The following is a 23,473-nucleotide window of genomic DNA, read 5'->3' as shown; positions in this document are numbered from 1 at the left end:
CTTCAATGCTGGCTTTTGGCTTAATTAAACACGAACGCAAGTCTACAAAATGCAAGTAAGTGACTAGCAGATACCCTTTCTCACATATATATATATATTATAATCTATATAGAAGCATATATTTATTTCTTATTCAATTAATTGTAGCAAACTTTGTCAGCTAAACAACTCTGAATATTTTTCATAGCTTAGCCTAGTGTATTCAGATTTCATATTTAGAGGGTATTAAAATCCTTTTGTTTACTGTTTGCTCGCACAAATTTATGTTGACAGCTCTGCAAGCGCAGGACATGGGAACAAAGGACAAAGAGTTTTTAATTTCATTTTGTCGTTCATATGAAAGCGAACAAGTTGAAACACAAAACTTTTCATTTTGCAGCTTGAAAAATTTGATTTTACCAATTTTTGTCAACCATCCCACGCCCCCACGCCCCTGGCTCTGGCTCTGGCTCTGGCTCTGGCTCTGGCTCTGGCTCTAGCTCTTTATACTTTTGAAGTATTTTTCAGAGTCCCGGCACTGAAATACAGCTTAATCAGATAACACAGCACACAGCACAAAGCAGGCAACAAAGCGCCGCAGGTTTGTGTGCGTGCATTCCAACAGCTCAGCAGCTCAAATAACCGAATGTCACACAGAGCTCCATTATCAACTAAGTTTTTGAAAATTTAATGAAATTCGATTTGGGCAGAGAGCAGCGGATCGCTAATGCGCATTGCCGAGCTCATTTACGAGCTAATTAACAGCGCACAAGCATGCACACATTGACCAACACTGGTCGAGTGTCGACAGGGCCAACCCCACCTCAAAAGGGTGCCAAGGGGCAACAGTGGCTGTGGGGCGGAGTTGGATAATGAATAATTCCATATAAGAGCTCGAGTGTTCAATTTCAATTTCATGCCCTTAACGAGCAACTGGCCTTTATTTCGGCCCACACAGAGTCACACAAGTTTTCCCACGTTGCGCATACGCCCCGTTGCGCCTCACTGCAAACGAAACGCTGCAGTTCAGCTAGCAGAAATTTATGCTTGCCCCTAAAGGAGGCACATGCCCCCTCTTCGCTCGGCACTCTCTGTGGGCTTTCGTTAAGCTCACTTTTAATTGCAGTGTTAACATGTTTAATTAAAATTTCAGCTTGAACGCGCAGCGAGCGCGCGCGCTTTATGAAAAATGCAAAGTCGAGACGGCTGCCAGACATGAGGCGCTTTGTTGTTATTGTTGTGGCTGCCATGTGTGTGTGTGTGTGTGCCACGATTGGTAGTCAACGAGCGTGCGCCCAACTAAAAGCGCGCTCTTTTCATGCTACGTCAAGCTTGAAACAGAAACAAAAAAGAAGCGAAATAATATATGAAGACTGCAGCGTGGCACCAAAAGTCAACAACGTGAAATTATGAAATTTTCACACGCTGACAACAACTAACAACAACAACAACAACAACAACAACAACAATAAAACGTAGCAAAAATTTGATTAACCTGATTTGAGCCAGACGAAGATTAGTTGCTCTGCATTATGGAAGAAAATCAATGGAAAAAAAATTGAAGCTAAAACTTGACTTTGATATGTGCGTATGAATAAGCAAAGCTGAAGCTAACTGGTTGTATTTACACTGAAAAAAACTGTTTGTGTATATGTTTTAATAAGCATGAATTGAGCTAGGCATTGTTGAGGCACTTTCCCATTAGAAACGAAGTTAACTGCAGGCGAAACTTTGGTTGGATTAAGAGAGCTGAGGCTAAGTAGACTTAGATACACTGGGAAAAGTACGTCATTCATTTATATAAAATATCTAAGCTAGTCTTAAAGAAATATAAATTAAAGTAAGTCAAAATAAAGGCTAACTAATAGACATATATAGCATTTAGTATATGTAACTAAAAGCAGGCTCAGGTTAGAGAGCAAAAGCTATGAGAGTTCGGACTACATGAACATTATTGCTTCCCATTTTAGAAGAGTTATTTGACACATGTAAGCTGCACATAATAGCTGATACAGCTTAATATACACTGAGAAAAATATTCTTTTTCATTTATATTTTAATCTGTCATTTTATTATGGCAGCAAAATATCATAAAAATTTATAGAGTATAAATGAAAGCTGCAAGCTAACTGAGACTGTAACATATATAATATATATATGCAAGGCTAAGGTGCATACATTTATGCACTAAGCTGCTAAATACCCTGTAAAATATGTAGAAATATATATAAAAATCAACGACATGTGTCGAATGCGCTCAGCTGTGAAAATGTTAAGGAGCCGCTTGCAAAATTCTTAATGCATAACGTTCAGTAGAGACAGTAGTTGTTGCTGCTGCTGCTGCTGTCGTTGTTGCTGCGGTTCATGCTACTACTGTGTTACACACAGTTTGGCGCAAACTATTTGCAGAGAACATTTTATCGCGGCTGTTGCGGAACTAATTAATGTTTTATACAAAAGTGTGAGACAGAGTGTATGTGTGGCAGTGTTGCAAAGTGTGTTGCCTAGTTTTCGACATAAATTACAATTTGAAGCGCAGCTCCCGTTTTGGCACTTTGGATGCATAATTAATGAACGCAACTGACGCAGCGCTAATTAACAATGCGCCAAGGCGATGGCAAAAGCGAATTACGGCTTGTCTCAAGGAGCAGCGAGTAGGGAGCCCCAGCCTAAGGCGCATATTGTAGAAATCGAGCTAATGCGGCACAGCCGATATCATGATATATATATGGCTTCGACTGAGCGCTAAAATGGCGTCACTGCTGAAAACCTATCAACAGACACGCTCACACGCAGGCAGCTCAAAATGAGCTGTCAAATTCAGGAAGCCAGCCAAAATTTGTCACATGTAACATACACCGGCTGTGTGCGAGTGGGTGTGGGAGTGGGTTATAGTTACTCTAAGGTGTTTACTTGTAGCATTCAGAAAAGGATTGCCAAATGCCACGTCACCCTCGCCATAAACATGCGAATTTTACGAGACAGCGGGAAACTTTTTTAAGTAGCGACATCTTTGCGTTACCTGAAATTATATACGCCCACGCCCACGCCTACTCCCACTCAACCCAACGCTGCTCAACACCAGCCCCAAGTGTCCTGCTCTGAGCCATGTCTTGAAAACTTTTTTGCGTCTCTCTGAACTGATAAAATTTCAGCGCTTTTCAAGCAAAAATGCAAAGCAAACAGCGAACGCTAAAAGAAACCAGAAATAAAGCAAGGCAAAGTCAACGTTAAGCTTGATACAAATTTAATATATACATATATATATATATAGCTGGGTAAGTGGGTGGGCGGGGCGTGGCCCTGTCAACTTGTTTTGTCTTTGAGCTCACAGCTAATGAGCGCCCAACTTTTTCTATATATATATTCTTTTTTGGAAAGTTGTTGTTTTTTTATTTTGTGTAATTTTTAGAGTGTCGAAGGGAGAAGGTAGAAAGGCGTGGCAGACGGCAGAGCAGGAGTCAGAAAATTTTGAAATTTGCTTTGTTCAAGCAGCAGCTGCGGCGAGCGGGAGAGTGGAGTAGCAGCAGCAGCAGAAGCAGAAGCTGTAGCTGTAGCTGTAGCTGGAGCAGGAGGACGGGCAACTGCTTGTTCTGGCTAATGAAAATTGATCAACATTAGGCGTCTCATTATTGTCACTTGGGCAATTTGCTTTGATGACTGTGTTGTTGTTGTTTTAATTAGCTCGCAGCGAACGAAATTGCCAAAGCTTAAATATAATTGGGCCATTGCAGCGAGCACTGCAAATACGCACACAAGCAAATCAATTAGGTGCGGACACACACAATGGGCGTGGCTTGCATAAGCCAACAACCTAACAAACACACAATAAATACTATGCTTGATAATAGTTATAATTAAACAAAGAGCAATTAGCTTAGGCTGAAAGCGGATAAATAGTTGATGTGGTATTAGCGGCTAAGACTCTAAGTGCAGTGTCTGAATTCTATAGAATGAAGTGATTGCTATAGAAATGAATAGAAATGCTGAGAGCTGTCTGAATACTATAGAATGAAGTGATTACTATAGATATGCATAGAAATGCTGAGAGCATTGTAGATGCCAGCATTGCAGATATATATAATTATATATAATTATACAGCATATATATATAGAAAAATATATATACCTTTGAGCTGTGCATTACTCTAGCTCAAAATTCCTTGTCAGATTTCAGAGCAATATATAATTTTTGATTCGGCTGCTGCATGAGTAACAATTGGCATTCAAATGTTTAATCTTCTTACAAATTTTCCATATATGACAAAAATTATTATTGTCAAAATCAAGTCTTAAAAATGGGCATTTATCAAAATCTGACTGTCAGGAATTGGAGTAACTTTCATCACATTATTAAATGATTTTTTTTTCTTAAAGCATATTTTATTTGATTTGAATTTGGATTTTCCCAGCTTTAAGAAACCTTCCAAATATTCACTTAATTTCAAAAATATACTGCTTGAACTTTGCATGCCTCAAATTCAGGTATTCCTTGCCTGATGACAGAGTGCTATAGCATTTTTGACTCGTCTGTTACATATTTTGAAAATTTTCTATATTTGACAAAATTGATTTCTGTCTAAATCGGGCCCAGTCGAAGAAAAGGGGCAATTATCAAAATCTGAGTGGCCATAACAGGGTATTGGACTGCCGTGGATGGCATATCTCTTGAGAAGTCTATTGATTCGAAATGTTGAACTTTACTTATAATTTTTATCAGATTTTCAGAATCTTTTCAAATACTTGATTTAAAAAAAATACGTCTTGAACTTTGCATAACTCTACACTCGTCCTCTCTTCCCCTTCCCCTTCCTTCCTTGTACGCTTTGTGAATGACATACCTTTTCGGAAGTGCTATAAAGCTTTAACTGACTACAACAGTAGTCATTGTGCCTCGTATTCTGTCAGCAGATAATTAGTTAGTCGCATACTTTTTGGGGCGTGTGACACATGCTCAACTTAATTTCCATAAATTTTGGCTAATTTGCCAGCACGTTTATGTGCGAATGAGGGATTGGCATGTTTATGAAAACAACGAGCGAACAAACATGAAATGCAATAAAATTCGTCTGGCAGGTTTGCGTGCCGGAAATGCGATTCCGGTCTAGACACAATAAGGGAAAAGTCCAAATGATATTAGTGCCGACAACAACAGAAACTACAAGAACAACGATAGCAATAACAATGAGCATAATAACAACACCTGCAGACAGCATTTTACTGCATTAAAAGCGCATTAGTTGAGAGTGCGAGAAGCAGGTGGAGGGAGCATGCTGCGTATACGTAATGCCTGGCATAAGTCCTGCAGCAGCGCCAGCCGCTGTGCGGTCTGAGTGCGAGTGGGCCCCCAAAGGAGCATGTGCAGCCGACTGTTCACACACACACACACACACACATACACTTTTTTAGTTGTCGCAACTGGAGTGCTCACTGCCACAGTCTATTAAATGCCAAAGGTAAACGAGTGTGCGTGTGTGCGTGTGTGTGTGTCTGTGTTTTGGGACATGCCAAACACTTTGCAGCAAATTAATTTGAGCTTTTAGCTTGAACAGCAGCTCGCTGCAAATGCTTAGTGACAATTAATGTGGCATTAAAGCTGAAATATTACGTATACGCAAAGACTGCACATAAATATATAAATTGTATTGATTTAAAGCAAGAGGAAATGGGGCCAAGGCAGCGGAAACAGCAGCCACAGCAATGCAAGATGAACGCAGGAAGAACAAGCACAAGTACATGATACAGCAACAGCAACAGCAACAGCAATGGCAACGGCAACGGCAGCAACAAGAAAGCAACTTTATTCCTTTTTTGTTGGACATGCAACAAGGAAAAACTGCTGCGAGCGGCAACAAAAGAAATACCAACAACCAACCAGCCAAACAATATCAACAAGAACGAGAGCAAAAGGAGTCGAATCGAGTCGAGTCGAGCTGCTTGTGGCACAGCCTCCAACTGCCAACTGGCAACTGCCTCCATTGTCCTCTGTACTTGGCGAGCCAAGCAGACACAGAAATGCAATTGAGTTTAAACGGCAACAATTGTGTTCTCTCTGCTGGCTGCTTGTTTGCATAGAATTGTGCATAGAAACCAGTCGAAAACACTTGCAAGTCCATATATGCAGAGGGAAGCGTGCCACTATCCGCCCCCTCTCTCCAACGAGACGTGCAACATGGTGTACAAATTAAAAATGTGCCAGCGGCGTGACAAAACTCTAAATATAACAGGAACTACAAACAAGCAGAGCAGAGCTGAGAATTTGTAAAATTAAACCTGTGCACAGGCTTCTCCCATTTCCATGTTAATAAATCTGACACAGCATCTGTCACGAGTACAAATTCTGCAATTGCTTTTAATTTTTTCCTTTTTTTTTTCTTTTCAAATATTGAAATTTACAACAAGCATCGTTATCAGTGTACATTAAGTTTCAACTCAAATGAAAGTTCTCTCCTTTAGTTGAAGTTAGTTTGCAATTAAGCACAGCTCAAAGCTTACTGATCACACTTAATTGTTGTTGAAAGTTTTTATGAATTTCTGCAAATCTGAAGTCAGAATTTCTATTGGTAGTTGACTAATTGTGCTCGCTTGACATGTTTTATATTTAAATAAATATTTAGTACACCTTTTGAACTTTCTTTTGTAGATGCTGCCTTATTTCCGTATTATCGACAATAATCGATCATTTTATTTGGACTTTAAATTTGCTGCGCAGCTTACTCTGTTGTGTACACATATTTTGACTACATTTTTGCCATCTACTTCTGTTATTGCTTTGGCAAATATATCCATCGAAGTGTCATTAAGGTGCTCTAAAAGTATTTCTGTCACAAAAGTGATTCAATAATTAATTAGTCACAGTAAAGCCCAACTGAATCTTTGTATTCATTAGAGGAACTTACACAGTACAGCTGTCAGCTTCAGCCAAATTTTCGATTCTTATCGTTAATAAGGAAATGGGATGAGTTATCGAAAAAAATCGATTAATTTAGGCTGCGTATGGTATGCACGAGTGTAAATTTGAAGTGGCAAGTATTAAGTTGCTTTTGTGGTTAATGAATCGCTGAGTTCACTGGGATAAACGGGCGGACATGGTTAGAACCACGCAGCTCGTTATTCTGATCAAGCTCATATAGGGTCTGACACGCCTCCTTCTACCTATACTATCTATACATTTTCACAAGATCATAATCTCGACGTCGAATATTTGAAAAAGTATCTTTGCGCACTGCTCAGGGTATCTGCTAGTCGAACACTTTTACTATTTTCATTTGAAGCCCAAAGCGCTTTTTGTTATACTCTTTTCTTGCCTTCTCTAGGCATCTATCTAATCTATTTATCTAAAACTCTTCGATTGCCTACTGCAGTCTGCCTCTTACTACTGCTTCTCTTTCACGCTTTCAGCTCTCGCTTGAAAGTTGTTACATATATTTATTAAACTTCACTTAGCACAATTAACACAGTTGTAGCCTTCTCTTTACAGGTCTCTGTTTAGACTTAAAGTTTAATCCTGATTTTGCAGCTTTGAAGAACTAGATTTATTACCTTGGCAACATTTGTTTGCCTAATCTAGTTCCATTTTCTTTAACTTCTCCAAAAAAAAGTGCATAAAGAGATTACAAACTTGTCATGTTTATTTAATAGTTATAGCAGGCAGAGCCAGCTTAGCAGCACACAAAAAAAAAAAAATAAATAAAAAAGCTACAGGCAAATAAAAAATACTCTATTTATTATGTTTAATGTTTGCCAGGCACATTCGCTCTCCACGCACATAGATACTCATATATACTATGTACATACTTCATAAATACTTTACAGAAACGAGGCTACTTATACGCAATGCAAAATTTATAGCTCTGCTTAGAGTTTCGAGGGGGTGGCCATAGACAAGACTCAGCGCAGCGGAGGCTGGCCCCAAGCAGCCATATATTATAGATATACACAGTATATTTAGTATATATATATATATATATATATATTTAAATTTAAATGCAAATCAAGGCAGCGTCGTGCAGCTGCCAGCGGCAGCAGTAAAAAGAAAACGAATGAAGTAAAAATGGAAGCTTTAAGAATTTTGCTAGTTGAACACTTCATTAGTGGCTTGTGGCAATTGGTGCGTATCGTGGAATTTATTTGCCACTGTCAGTTGGCTGACATTTTCCATTTAATTGTGCGCAGCTACGTGGCCACGGCGAGCAGCAAGAAAAAGCGTAGCCCAAAAGTTTGCCAGCTTTGCCGTGTGGCACAAAAATCAATAAGCAACGGCGGCGGCGCTGGCAATTAATGTGTGACAATTCGCGAGGCATGTTTAGAGATTCGGTGTGCGAAAATGTAGAAAGTTTTTTTTTTTCTTTTTTGCAATAAATTTACGAGCACTGAGCTCTCGAATGAAACTACATTTTAAGCTAAGCCCGCAAGCGAGCTAAATGTCCTCGCAAAAGTTGAAGCATGCCACAGCGCTGCAAAGTATGCTGCGATAGGAGAAAAGAGTCGCACAACGAATGACCAGCAAAATGCGTGCATAACTAGAGCAAGAGTCGTAGCTGCTGTGTGGCCGAGTAGCTGGCATCTGTTTAACTTGCGCTGAGCCCTCAAGTTAATTGAAATGCAGCCGTGCGCTTTGTTAAATCTCAAATGATAAACATTGCCAACGGCCATAGATCAAAGAACAAAGCAGCAGCAGCAGCAGCAGCAGCAGCAGCAGCAGCAGCAGCAGCAGCAGCAGCAGCAGCTTACTCTCACTCAAACTCAGCTCGACACGACTTTGCGTCTCGCTTTGCGGCTGACACGCTGTGTTGCATTGTTTGCAATTAAGTTTTGTGACAGCAAAGGCACTCGCAACATATGGCAACGCTTAATCAACAGAACAATGGCTGCCGGAAATGTGTTGCCACTGTGTGTCGTCTGAGAAGCTGCTGAAAAGACGGCACTTGTGCCACAAAGCTGCGTGCTGCAAAAGCTATCAACTCATATATAAGATACTCTAACACACACACGCACACTCGCACACTCGTTTCACATATGTGGGTCACGCATTGAAGCGCAAATTCCATTGAATTTATTTAATTTATAGTTGCGCTGCTTATGTTAATGGCGCTCAGCAGGTTTATGGCAAATTTATACAGCTCTATGACATAGTGCCATGGGCGAGGGACTTAAAGTGCCACATTAATCTCTATAAACTCAAAAGCGATTTAAATAAATTGGCTGTGCAGTCACTCCAGACGTCTCTAACTAAATCGTCAGCTTAAAAGCGTTCAGACATACATATGTATATATATATATATAGATCTACTATATATATGTTGGTTTCTTGCAGTGTAAAGGAATGTGTAAGAGCTCGACGTAGCTATCAATTAATTGAAAGCATTTCAATGCACACGCTGACAATAAGTGCTATCAGCTTTGCTAATGATTCAGGCGAAAGTTTCAAAGTTGTAGACTAGCAGATACCCTAGGTTGAGTGGGAATTCATGGCATTATTCAACAGAGTGGACCAGTTACAGTAGAGCAGTTCATAAAATAGTTTAGCTAAGCTCACTATATTATGGCTTAAGCAGTCTCTTCATGCGCGACTAACGCTTTACAGGGCATCAGAACACAACAAACTATGCAGACAAATGCGATTTAAGCTGTTGCTGCTGCCGCCGTTGCTGTTGCTGCAGCAACGAGATATACGAGTGTCTGTCAAGTAAAAGTGGAACAACAGCAGCTTCAATGACAGCTGAAACAATGGCAGCCATTATCAATAATGGCATGAGTATGGCAGCAGCCGTTGATCGAGCAACAGGCATGGGACAATGAGGCGTATGCGCAATGTAATCCACTTAGTTAAGGCTGCAAGTGGCGAAGTGGCAGTTGGCAGCAAAACTTGACGAATTACGAATCTCACTTACCTTTTAACGGAATTACAGCAATTATCGGGTTCACAATCAGTTCCTAGAGCGCACATATTGAAGCTGCAAGGAGAGGGAAAATCAAGTTAGTAAATTCGCCTGACATTGATATGAGTCGAAGTCTCTCGGCAACAGCTAATTAGCAGCAACTGTCCGACTGACTGCCTGACAATGGCAAGCAGATCAAATAGCCAGCACAAATTACAAGCACAGCGAGTGACCATTAATTAGTGGGAGTCGCTTCTGCTAGATAAACGAAACGAATCTGTGGCAATGGAAACTTTGTTTAAAAATTCCAAAAACTCTTATCATAAACTACACAAAAGCCTACGAAAATGTACAACTTTTATGTCGTTTGTCAAGTGGCTTAACTAGAAAATTAACTTTTGCCAGATCCAATGAGACTCAATGGGTATATGGGCCAGCTCGACTAGCAGATGCCCTATGGCAATAAATTAAATTAAATTAAATTTATAATTTATTAAATTAGCAGCGAAATTTAGTTTGTTAAAGAATTCATTCCACAAAGTCAAGTTAAGAAAATGATTGCTTATTTTATGCTGCTCTGCTGAGTGCTACTTAAAATTCCAAGAAAATTTAATATACCCTTTGGTTGGCATTGGGCAAGAGGTAGGACTTGATTACACAAAAACTTGCTGGCATAAATAAGCGCACAGCTGGCATATGAATTGCAAAAACAGTAAAGATAGCAACCACATGGGTAGCACTTTATGTGTGTGGGCGTGTGTGTATGTGTGTGTGTGCCTGTCAGAGTCATAAGTTACATCTTGCATACTTTTGTGAGCAGAGCAACACAAACTCTTTCACTCGTTATTAATGCGAGTGGCTGCTACTTAAGTGTGTGCGTGAGATATGTGAGTGTGCGTGTGTGTGAGTGTGTGAGTGTGTAAAGTGTGGACCAGTTGACAGTGCAACTGATGCTACTTGTGTAACTGCCACTGCTGCTGCTGCTGCTGCTGCTGCTGGTAATCAGCATTGACAGTTGTTGAAAGTTCGTCAAGCTAATGTCGAGCTATTTATGAGAGCTCAACTCAAGAGCTAGCAAGCAGCTGGGCTGGCTTGGCTTAAGCTGGGCTTGCAGCTAGACGAAGGTGCAGAAGAGTCGCGCAGCATTAAGGTGTGGCAAGGGCAGCTTAAATTTACTTTATGCGGCTCAACCCAGCGCGCAAGCAATCAACATTAAGCAGGGCGCTGACAGCAGCTTAATCAGCATTAAGTGCAGAGCGACTAAGAGAAAGAGAGAGTGGGAGAGAGAGAATCAGAAAGGGATAAAGGATACAAGTGCGGCAGCTATAGGGGCGCTTGTGGCGCTGTTTGGGATATATGCAACACTCAGAATAAGAGAGAGAGAGGGGAGAGAGACCCGTAGGCTGGATTTTTATTGTTTGCCACAACTCTTGAGTCGAAACAAATTGCAAAAGTAAATAAAACAAAGGCGCGGCAACAGGCTGACAATGACAGGACAAAAGAAAGCTGGATCTGTGGCATGCGGCATGCGGCATGCGAACGGTGGCATGCGGGGCAAGGTGTTTGCGCTTGTACAACGTGGCAAAGCGTCCACAAAGGACATAATGAATACGCTTAACTTTTAAGTCACGCTGCGAGATAACTTTCCCAGGAATAATGGCGCGAATAATGATGCTGGCAAACAGCAACAGCAGCAGCAGCAGCACCGACAGCAGCAGCATCATCTACAGCTACAACAAGGACACAAGAATTCAAGACAAAAGGCAAGCCACACAGTGCCATAGATACGCGAATACTGAATATAAAGCAGTTTCTGACTCATCCTCAGCTCAGTGTGTGAGTGTGCGTGTGTGTGGGCGTGTGTGTGTGCGTGTTGCCATTAATGTAAATGCGACTCATTAAAGTGTCAATATGACTTTCGATGTGCCACGTTCGCAGTTGTTCAAACAGAAAGCAACGCACGAAACTTCAATCAATATGCAATATGAATGAAACTGAAAAGACATGAAACAGCTGTTGAACAGTGTATATAGACTCAGGCAGCTGAGAGCCAACCAATTATAATGATCTTGGACAAAAAAGTATTTAAATTGATTGTAATTCCAGGATAATTACGTGAGGGCTAAGTGAGCAGGGCATGTCGCAGCTGTGGCATTGATATTGATTGAAGCAGAAAAGTTTCTTTAAGAAAGAGTCAAGTATGAAAGAAGTTATGAGAGCTATTAAGAATGAAGAGATCAATTTGATAGCTGAGAAAAGAGCAGAAAAGTATCTTAAGATATGAAGAAATGAGGGAAGATGTAAGGACATATATTCTATACTGCGTAAGAATTATCTGTGAGCGTATTTGGTGTATAGAAAACTGTTTCAGAAATGGAACTTCAGGCATAAGCTGGTGGGGCAGAACCCATAAAGTATATATATGAAGACGTGCAGATGCTATATAGTGCGTATATAGTATATCCAACTGGCCACTTGTCCTCCTGTCTCTCTGAGCCCTTAGTGTGTAAGAGATTTTAAATTTAAAATTAAAAATTTAATTCAAAAGAATCTCTGAATAATTTTAATAGCAGCTCTGCGCGTGGTTCAGTATATCTTCGAGTCGTATACTCCCGACTCGTACGTCTTTACTCTTAAAACAAAAACATATGCCCAGAACAATATACAACATTTAAAGCATTTGCAACTGCCATGCCCTAGGTCAAAGCACAACTGTTAGGGGCTTGAGGTTTTGTCTCTGGGCCCAAAAACTCATTAGAGTGTTACGCGTTGTCCCAGCAAATGAGTCATCTTTAAGCAAATATGCACAGTTACCAATCACACACACAGCAAACAGCACACACACACTCTGGCACACACTCGCACACTTGCTGTCGGGGCAATGTCAACGCCCAACAATTTGCGCATTGGTGTGTGTGAGCCAAATTTATTCGCGTTTTGTGTTTTTGCCAAATGCAATCATTTTGTTACGTGGTTTCATTTTACACACACACATACATACGTACACATACTTGCACACTACCCCTAAGCCAATAACATGCAAAAAGTTCGTTTACAGCAGCTACACACACGCAAGCAGCGCGCGTGCAACGTGGCGTATGTGTAACGTGTGCGCAAATATTGTCTCAATTTGGCGCTGGCTACACTCCTCACTCCCTCCCGAAATTGAGTCGTCACAGCTTATGCAGATGCAGCAGCCACCAGCCACCAGCCAAGCTATCCGCTTACTCCACACCCACAACAATCTCGTTCTCTTGCCCGCGTCGCATTTTCCTTGAGCTTCAATGTGGAAATAAACAATTTGTATGCGAATTTTGCCTTTGCCATGCAAGAGCAGCCCATGAATATGAAAATTTTCCAGTTGCTGCAATTTCCTCGTCTTCCAGCCAGAGTTGTCAATAGGGACGAGCCACCCTGCCTTGCCACCCACAGCCTTGGCAAAGTCTTTGTTTCGCCAGACTCAACAAAATGCACGAAAATTGAATGGAAAATATGACGATGTTCGATTTATAGAGATATTCTATAAAGCAACTGCATACATAATCCCTCAACTCCCTGCCACGCCCACTCGCTGCAGCTATGGCAATTTGGAGGCAAACATAAATATTTGGTTAACCGAAATGGGAGCAAGCAGCAAAACCAGTTGAAATTAAATGCTCAACAAAATTCTCTCTCTCGCTCGCTCTTCCCATTCAACTCTTTAGCACAACCATAACTGAGTGACTATAACCCAAACCGAAGACTGCAAATCTGCAATAAGCTGATTTGCGCTGCAGCAGAGGACAGCCACGCATCATAGATATATTTTCGTAAGGATAACATGCGTAGCATTTGAGGCATTTGTTTGCTTGTAAATGAAAAGCTAAAAGCATATTTTACGCTACTGCCCCGGCAAATGGAAAATGCATTTTGCAATGAGACAACAGCAACTAGGCCGTATAATGCATTGCATAAAATAACATTTGCGACAATGGCCAAAGCTAAAAGCTGACTATAGACTAGAGACTACAGACTATGGAGTGTGCATAAAACAGTTTGTAGATAGGCTTAACTATGCGCAGAGGGATGCTCTAGATAGTATATGGTTTACAGATCTTTTTCAAGTCAAAAATAGAAATCAACTTGCAGAACAGGTCAAGATATAGAGTTTGTATTACTAGAACTGAGGTCATTTGGTTAGACTTATAGCTTCTCTATCGAATGTTTATCTAACAGCCAGGAAAACTCTTGCTTTGGCATTTAAGAGAAGCTCATTCAAGTTTTCCGAGGAAAGGTTTATATGTTGATTATATTATGGTTTCCTTTACAGTATATTCTATAGAAGTGAGCTTAAGCACATCCGCTCGTCGTTAGGGGTAGCTGGTACAAGCACATTATTAATGCCAAATACATTACCCACAATATATACATTTGAGTAAGCATAAGAGGGCACAATTTTGCATTTAATTAATGCACTGAGCATTTGTCCTTCCACTGTTCAAGTTGAACTCTTTGTGCGCTTTTCCACAATCCACTTCAGACATAATCACCCAACAGGCTGGCTAAGGTGTATACACATTTGTATATATACCGAGAGTGGAGCTGGAGGTGGAGGTGGTAGCTGTGCTCCTGCCTGCATGTCAAAGCTCTCTGAACGAATGTGCCGCATTTGTATTAATGGCACAGCCATTGAGCAGCAGAAGCCGTCGCCACCCCGAAAAGTCAAAGGGGCACAGGTACGCCGCACGGGCTGCTGCTCCAGCTTCAGCTGCCGCTGCTGCTGCTCAGGTATTTGGTTGCCTTTTGGCATTTGAAGTGCATGGCAATGTGCATGCGAATGCTTTTGAATCAGCCCATTCAGAGAGCGAGCCGCCAAGAGGCGCAGAGCCCCATTCACGCTCGCCCCCAAGCTCTTAGCCTGGCTCGCATAAGTCTCTCATATGTGCAACTGAATAACTGAATCTGTTCATTGAGTGCATCGGGCTTTCGCATTTATTTAGCAATTACTCAACTCGTGTATGAACATTCAGTTATACGTAAGCCACGTACGTGGGTTAATCGATAAATTCCGAACCGGTTGCCATTGAAGCTACTCAAAAAACAGATAACTGCCGAGAGCAGCAAGAGAAGTTAACACAAAAATTAAAAACATTTTCCAACATAAACCAAAGAGAAAGGCAAAGGAGTTGTAAAAAAGCTATTAAGTAGCCGAATGTTGAAATTGAATGAGCATGAATGAAGTGAATGGATAATAAATCTGCAAACGAGTCAATAAGAATTTCAGCAAGGAAGTAACTAACAAGGCAGATGAAGCATAAAGTCTTAAGAAAGTTAAGTGAAGCTAAGACGGGAGAGAGACAGAGAGAGAGAGAACAATGGAAGAGTAAGAAGAGGAAGATAGATGAGAGAAAACAGAGTTAAGAGAGAGAGAGAGAGATATTAGAGAGTTTGTGAGATGAGCACAGTTTAAGACTAGACTCTAGATTGTCAACACATAGACCTTGTCAAAGATGCATGCCAAGAGTTGGTTTAATTTCAGCTATCACAAAAGATTCTAATATTATTCTAACATTATTTAATTTTTTTTTAGAATTTTTAAGTGCATTCTCTTCACTCCGACTGGCACATTTGAAATCTCCTTTGTCGAGGTTAAACCCGTTAAAAGTTGGACGCCAGCCAATTTATGGCCTGCAGCCTGGCAGCTGACCAGGCGAGTGCCAAGCGAGGCGCATAATAACAATAATAATAACAATATTATACCTAATATAATCTACTTAAAGTAAGCCAAATTTATGATGATATTTATTAGTGGCCAGCACTTTGCTGGCCAATTAGACGCGTCACAGCTGGACTATTTTTGTTGGCCCAACAGCGAAAAAGCAAAGCTGCAAAAAATTAAAACTGAATACTAAATATGCAGCAGACCATGCACAAATGCCACAGTAAATACCAGGAGAAGAAACAGCAGACGAAGAAGCAGCAAAATCAAATTAAAATTATGTCAAGCTGGCGAAAATATGAAAATAATTTTCAATGTAAAGAGTACAGAGTAGAGAATACTTCATTTTTGTTTACTTAAAAAGCAGATTTCATGCATACAGTTAGTGTCCTTGGAGACGTTTAAACGTAGCCAAATATTTATTATATTATATATATATATATATATATATATATATATATATATATATATATTTATATTATATTTGCTAGTATTTTCAAATATGGTATATATTTGTATTTAATTTCTTGCCTTAGCTTAATATATTTATTTATTTTCTCTTTGAGTCTTCCTTTACTCAATTTATAGCGCTCGCCACTTGAAGTGTGGGCACAAATTCTATTTGGAAAATTATTTTTATTTATCTCAAATGTACGGAAAATGTAAAAATAGTTTAAAATGTGGGCCAGCTGTAAAAGTGATGCAGATCAAGCTAGAAAAGCTTTGCAGCTGCTGCTGATATATTTTCAAAGAATTCTTTATCCTTTTGTTTATAAATAATTAACTTAATTTCTTTAAATTATATATATAATAATAAATTAAATTCTAAATTTATGATTTTCAGAATTCTCATAAAACTCTTAGCAGATTAAGAGATTCTCTTGAGGCTGCGCTTACTTTCTCTTCATACTATATAGTCCGATATGCTTTGAAGGGCATTCACTGGCTGCCAAGAGCTCAAAATCTAAGCCTTTTTGGCAAATTGTCAATTAGCGCTTGGCAGCAAATGTATATAATAAAGTGGGGAAAGCCAGCCAGAAGGGGCGTCTGCCTAAGAGCGTGTCCATGACCAAGCACTTAAAATGCAACGCATACAAATGATGCCAAAGGTGTATGCTGAAAGTGCAGCTAACTTTCCAAGCAGCAAGACTCAAAGAACTTGGCTGCCAACAACTTTGGCAAACAGATTCGTTTTGATGCTCCGTTTCAAATGAATGGAGAACATCTACAACAACAACAACAACAACAGCGTCAAGTCAAAGAGAGTGAAAATTAGCAGTTCAAATGTCACAGGTCATTCTCTGTCTCTAACATCGTCTCGCTCCCTCTTTTTCTCTTGCTCAGTTTTTTCTCATTTTCTCACTTTCTCAGCTTCGCAGCTACCTGAGACTCTGCCATGGCAGTGACTTTTTGTTTTATTTTCGCTGCTTTTCATCACCTCCCAGCACGCCTCTAGCTCAGCTGCTCTCGCTCATCAGTTTTGCATTATGAACAAAAAAAAAAGCGCAAAAAAATAGAATGATTTTTTTGCTGTGCTTTATAAACTACTTTTTGCTAGAGCTGTGCAGCTTAGCTGCTGGCTGGTCAGTGCCACTTTGCCCCTTTGCCCGCTCGCCTATTGGCCAACTGTGTCAACCAGTTTGACCAGTTGGCTTGGTTAACTCAGCGCGCTCCTTTGTGGCAAACGTTGATTGCTCCTCGACTTCAGTTTCGACTTCGGACGTCAATTGATTGGAATAGTTGCTCTCCCTCTTTGCTCACACTGTCTCCCTCTCGCTCTCTGCCTCTTTATGTGGACTTTACCGTTTCGCGTTTCAGTTACAAATTTTGCAATTCATGCCACGAACCAAGCCCAGTTCGAGCGTTTTCCTGGCCAACTGCAGCCTCAGTTCTCATTGCTATTTATAACATTTTCTCGACTTTTGGTTTTCGATTTGCAACTGCTGCGGCTGCCACCGTGGCAAGAAGAATGCGCCCCTTGCGAACTGCGCCCAATTTATAATGTTCGCTTTGAAGGCCTTTGCCGATTGGACACAGCGCAACAACAGTTTGCGCCCAGGGATCCAGAAGAGCGAGAGAACGGTGAATGTGTGGAATCGCCAAAGCAATTTACCATATATACCCGGTAGAAGGTAGTTGCTGAGTAGGGTATATAGCCGACAGCAGCTGCAGCTTAAGACTAGAAATATACTTTAGACTTAGTTTTGTATCTTTCAGATACCTTCACAAGCTCAAATACTTGAGATTTATTATGTGTATTAGTATTAGCTAAAGAAAAGATAATCTAGTTTTATCTATACTCTACTTAATTATAATAACTTTATATAGTTTTATACTAACTTCTCATATTTTAAGTTTATTTTTAGCATACTTTAAATGACTTCTAATTTGACTTCTGTTTTCTTGCCACTTCTGAAACTTTCTCTTTTTGATGCAGGTATTTGCTAGTCGAGCTACGCTTGCAGCTTTGTTTTTATCGACCAATGTTTGTTACCAAACAAAACCAGCTAAAAGCCAACACCAAAAATGTTTTGTGTCCATTTGCTGCCACGGCGACTTTTATGCGTTAGCTGCAATTGTTGTTTGTTTGTTTTGCATGGCGTGAATGTTGCATGATTCGAAAGATACAAGTTTTGGACCGCAAATGCAATCTAAATGCAACACGCTCGTGACGTTCACACCCCGAAAGCTGTTTTTCTTTTAGGTAATTGCTTACATAATAACACGAGCTATTAAATGCGAGCAGCTGACCAGCACCAATGCAAGCCAAAAGTATTCGAATAACATTTTCTAATAAAAACTTAATTTAACATAAATCAAGCAACTGTGTGTGTGTTTGTGTGTGTGTGTGTGTATGGCAGCTGTTAATTAATTTGTTGGCAAACAAAAAATGAACTAAAAATTGTTGCTTTGATTTTGTGTTGGCATTGGAAATTTTCAGTTGTTGCAAACAATTTAATGTAAAAACTTTTCAATGGAGGAAACTCTATGAATATATATATATATATTCATACTCATATACATATACATATATATATATATATAGTGTATGTAGCACATCAAACAAATGGCTGTGCACAGCTGCAGCATCAATGTGGCTCAACATGAACGCAAATTGAGTGGCAAACAGTATGTGGCACACACTCACTCATGCACACGTTAACAAGCAGGAAAGAAACCACAGCTAGTGAGGCATGTAAACTTTATTTAAATGTTTCAACACATTTATTTTTATGGCCCCAGCTCTGAGCACAGTTATGAGTGGCGAATGCCAGCAAAATTGCAACAGCCCTGCAGATGGCCCTTAAAGATAGGCCATGCACTGCACTGCTCTGCAGCCCAGCTGCTGGGCGCATACCATTCTGGTGTTTAATAAGGAATTTATAAACATTTCACATACCCTATGCTTGAGTGAATGCTACTGAAGGGATAAGGCAGGCCAACGAGATTTGTTGGCAAACAGACTGCAGCTGAAGCTAAGAGCAAATCTGAGATATTTGATTTTGTTTTAGATTTAGATACTTCCATCTTAAGATATGTTTTAAGGGCGCATTTGAGTATTTGTTATATATAGTTGTATTTCTTAAATATAGAACATAGTCACGGCCTCTACTAAACTACATTTGTTCTTCTCTTTTCAAGCATTTTCTTGTCGTAGCTGTTGACCCCATTACTCTCTTTTTAACTCTTATGCCTCTCTCTCCCTCTCTCGCTCACCCTCTCTAGGCAAATCTCTTTTCTTTCTCCCCGTTTTAGATTCGATTTCAGTAAGTCAAAAACCTTGGCAAAGTTTTATCTGATTCTTGTTTATTTCAACTTTTGTTGGCCTTTGCTTTTTGGACTGTCGAACAGCTTGGAGTGAAAGGATCACAGAACTGTTGCTTCACAATATGTTTTTAATCAACAGCATATCAATTTCTAGAAAATAAAACCATTAATCATGTTTTGTAACTTCTATAATTTAAGTTATTTGAGTCTCTAATAAGCTATTAGGCTTATTAGCTGAAGCTTGAAGCATTAATTATGATTTTATTAGGTCTTCAGTGGCAAACTTTGTCTGAGAATATCAGAATCATATTGCAAGCAACTTCTATTCTAATGAAGTCTATTACAAACTCAACCTGGCTCTCTATTATAGCTAAGTCTGATAGAGCTTAACTGGCTTTCTCATCTGTGCTGCCTCAAGTGCTCATTACATTGACTAACTCGGCTTAAAGCAGACTTATGCCTTGGCACAGTCTTCTTCTTGAGCTAAGTCTTTGCATTCGACATATGCAGCACTTGTCTAAGCCAACTCGTTTATATATTAGCCATAAATAAGCAAGAATACTCAGTTATTCTATGCAGGGTATGTCTATTTAGCAAAGCCTTAAAAAGGCAATTCGCAACTCAAGTTTCAGTTGGAAATTTTAATGGCGAAAATACCAACTAATATATATATATATATATATATATATATATATATATATATATGTATGTATGTATATATGCATGATACATATATATGGCAATCTAACAATCTACAAACCGAGCTAAGTTTTCACTTTTTGCCAATGGCATTTCAAATGCTTTTTGCAGTTTCAACAAACCACACGAAAAAAAAAAGCTTCCAACTGCAGCTTTTGAGCTGCTTTAAGTGGTGGGGTTTTTTGCCATTCGATGTAGCCGCAAAACAAATTAAAACATTTACTCACAAATGCAATGCAAAACTGTTTTTGTTGTGGCTATCTAAATGCAGTTAATGCCAGTTGCAAAAACATCAACAACAACAGCAACAGCAACAGCAATAACTGTGGATGCCACAAAAAAACAAGCAGCTCATTAGAAGCGCCCACTCGGCGAATGGCTTAATTTGAAAGCTGTTTATATTGTTTGTTATTGCTATTGCTGTCGTTGTTGTTGTTTATTGTTGTTTACTGCTGTCAACTGGCTGCTGTAATTAATCACATTTAATTTATCAATTGCCCTTGCTGCCTGTGCCCCAGCCATCGCCCTCGTCCGCGTCCAGTCTAGCGAAAATTATTAAAAGCGCTTATGCAGCATTAAAGCTGATTTTGGCCTGGAATTTGATATGCTAATTAATAATAATAAATGAGTAACAAATGCGAATTCAATTGTAAGTGCTTCGACTCTTTTTTGCACACGCCTTTTTCAATTACAAATTTAAATAACTCTGAGCCCAGGCGGCTTAATAAAAGAATTTTCCAACTGCATTCGCAGCGTAATTTAAACAACAATTTCACTGTAAGCTTTTAATTATTAATTGATTGATTAAATGAGTTACAAAAAAAAGCGTATAAACATTAGTTAGATATAAAACTAAACTGCGAGCAGTTGAAATAATCAATTTAAATAAGATTACAATTTATATAAAACGATTTCAATTGACTAAACGTTGATTGATTAAAGAAAAAAGTTAATTGGTTTTTGATATCTCACTAAATTGATCAATTAAACATTATCTTTAGGCATAACGAAACACACATTTGATTTATAAAATGTATTCAATGCAATTGCAAACATCATTTAAGCGACTTTGGCTTTTAGCGTAATTGGATGAGGTTTAGAAATTCATAGAGAATTCAAAATGAGTCTAGGATTACGCAGAGTTGTATGAATAACTGAATGAACAGCACTTAAAATAGCTTCATTAGTGAGGAACATAATTGAAGTGGATTTAAATCTTATAAACTGATTGATTGGCTAAGTGAGAAAAACAACAATTTATGGATTACTTAGCAAATATGAGCTTTAGACACAATAAAATTAAATATTAAATTTTTAAGCATTTTATCACTAAGTCCATAACTTTTTGGCCAGGTTAGAAGTTAGTGTGGAAGTGGAATTTAAATATAGATATAAATTTAGTTTAAATATTTTTATTAGACTTGAAATATAGAATATTTAAAATATATATATTTTTAAAAATTGAAATATCAAAAAGAATATTTTTTATATTTTTGTCAAAATTATTTTAATCATTATTACTTTTATTTTTAAACTATTTCCATGTTAAGCTAGCTTTAACTTTTACTCTAACTTTCATCTGCTTTACTTTGCGAATTAAAGCTATAAAAAACTGATTAAATAAATAATCAAATAAATAATTATGTATGTTATTTTAATAATTATTTGCTAAAATATAAAATTAATAATATCGGATTATATTAACATTGAAGCTTGGCTAAAAGCTGAACATATAAAAGAATTTCTGCTATAGCTCATTCTGATTAAAAGACCCATTTAAATTAAGCTCTTCTAGATAATCTCGCAGTGCCACTTGCTTTAGCTGCCACGTCAAGCTTTTACAATGATATAAATGTAGCAAATTCTATTGGCTGCATTGGAATTCTTAGCTCTAGCACAGAGAAATAATGCATCAATGCCAGATACATAGATATTCGATATTAGATATTGGGTATTGGTTGCTGGAAAGCGCATGCCTGGCATGACTCTGATGAGCTGCTGGCCAAGTCGGCAGCTGGTTAACTGTTGTGAATTTGTCTGTGGTCAGTGACCTAGGCAAATGGCCAGAGAAGAAAAAAAAACAAACATGTTTTAAAGCGCCGCCGCATGTAGAAAAGCAAAAAAACATTACAGAACGCGGACTGCTACAATTTAATGCCCCCCAGGCGAGGCCAGGCCAGGGTCTGAGGAGCGAGCATGGGGCACACACAAAAAGACATTAACCGTATATGAATATGAATGCTCGTTAACAGCAGCAGTGGCGGGCAGAGTCAGGGGCAGGGTTTGCGTGTTAAATGCCATAAGAAAGATGAATAACCAGAACAAGAACTACTCGATGTAGAAGAAGAAGAAGAACGAGAACACGAACTGTAGAACGCACAACTAACTAAATAACTCGACTTGTACCACATAGATAAAGCATGTAAAGAGACAGAGAGAGAGAGAGAGAGGGCAAGAGTGCGAGAGTGCGAGAGAGGCAGACATATAATTTTCATCATTGGGCGCAATTAAGTTCCCGGTAGATCGACAGGTTCGTTGCTTGAGTCTTTCGTTTTGGAAAATCTGCGTCGCTCATTATACAAACTAAATGGATTATAATGAAGGTGCGTTCACAAGGAAAAAATTAATTCAATTCTTATGCAGCAGTCGAAAACGACACTTGATTCATAGCCGACAAACTGGGAATTATTCTGTGGACTGTTCTTCTTCTGCTTCGTCTTCGGGTTGACTGTTTTGCATGCGTGTGAATTTCGTATGCGAATCACATTGAGTTAAATTATTTCATTATGTACTCACATTTCCGCCCGTTGATATTAATCTTTATGCCGCCGACCTGCAAAGAGAGAAAACGAATAAAGCTATTAACTGAGTGAGTAAACATAAAAAGAAAGAGTAAATTTTAATAGCGCTCATAAGCATAATGAATACCCTAATAGCTGCGCTTATTCACTCCAGCATCTCTGCCATCTGCAGCATCATGTACAATCTCCCTAAGCTCTTTCATGTGCACATGAAGTTTCATAAAGGAATTTTTAAGCAAATATTTTGTATATGAAATGCGCTCTCAACGTAATCAGTCAAAGAGCAGTTTGCTAAAGAAACTTTGCCAAGTGCGATTAGAGTGTGAGAGAGTGCTATGAGGGAGGTGTAGGGAGGAGTGTGTGTGTTTCTGTCAGCTTGTCAGCTAAACTGACTTCTATTAAAATCAAATTGTGACAAGATTTACAACTTTGAAACAAGCATAAATTAAACTTATACTATTGGCAGTGGTTAGGAAAATGACTAACAGATTATACCCTGTAAAATTTACTTAGCTCTCAGTTACTTTAGAATCAATGTTAAAGTTTATTCATATCTGCCTGAGCGGTTCAAGCCACGTTGCTTGATAGTTTTCAAGTATTCTCCATACATCAAAGTAAGTATTGCTCTTAACAAACGTAAATTTTAA

General features: G+C 39.0%; 1 protein-coding gene across 2 annotated transcripts in view; it reads right to left on the bottom strand.

Moving 5' to 3' along the window:
* LOC111599347 (protocadherin-like wing polarity protein stan) overlaps positions 1-22,848 on the bottom strand; it is a 37,494-nt gene extending 14,646 nt beyond the window's left edge. For both annotated transcript variants that reach the window (XM_030225118.1, XM_030225119.1), the window contains exons 1-2: positions 22,822-22,848; positions 9,873-9,935 (exon numbers count right to left, since the gene is read on the bottom strand). The gene's annotated coding sequence lies outside the window, so the exon portion shown is untranslated. The remainder of the gene's footprint in view (positions 1-9,872; positions 9,936-22,821) is intronic.
* Between the last annotated feature and the right edge of the window lie 625 nt (positions 22,849-23,473).

This window comes from Drosophila hydei, unplaced genomic scaffold (genome assembly GCF_003285905.1).
Source record: "Drosophila hydei strain 15085-1641.00,03,60 unplaced genomic scaffold, DhydRS2 tig00008122-arrow-pilon, whole genome shotgun sequence".
NCBI classification, from domain to species: domain Eukaryota; kingdom Metazoa; phylum Arthropoda; class Insecta; order Diptera; family Drosophilidae; genus Drosophila; species Drosophila hydei.
This window is presented reverse-complemented; position numbering and strand designations above follow the sequence as displayed.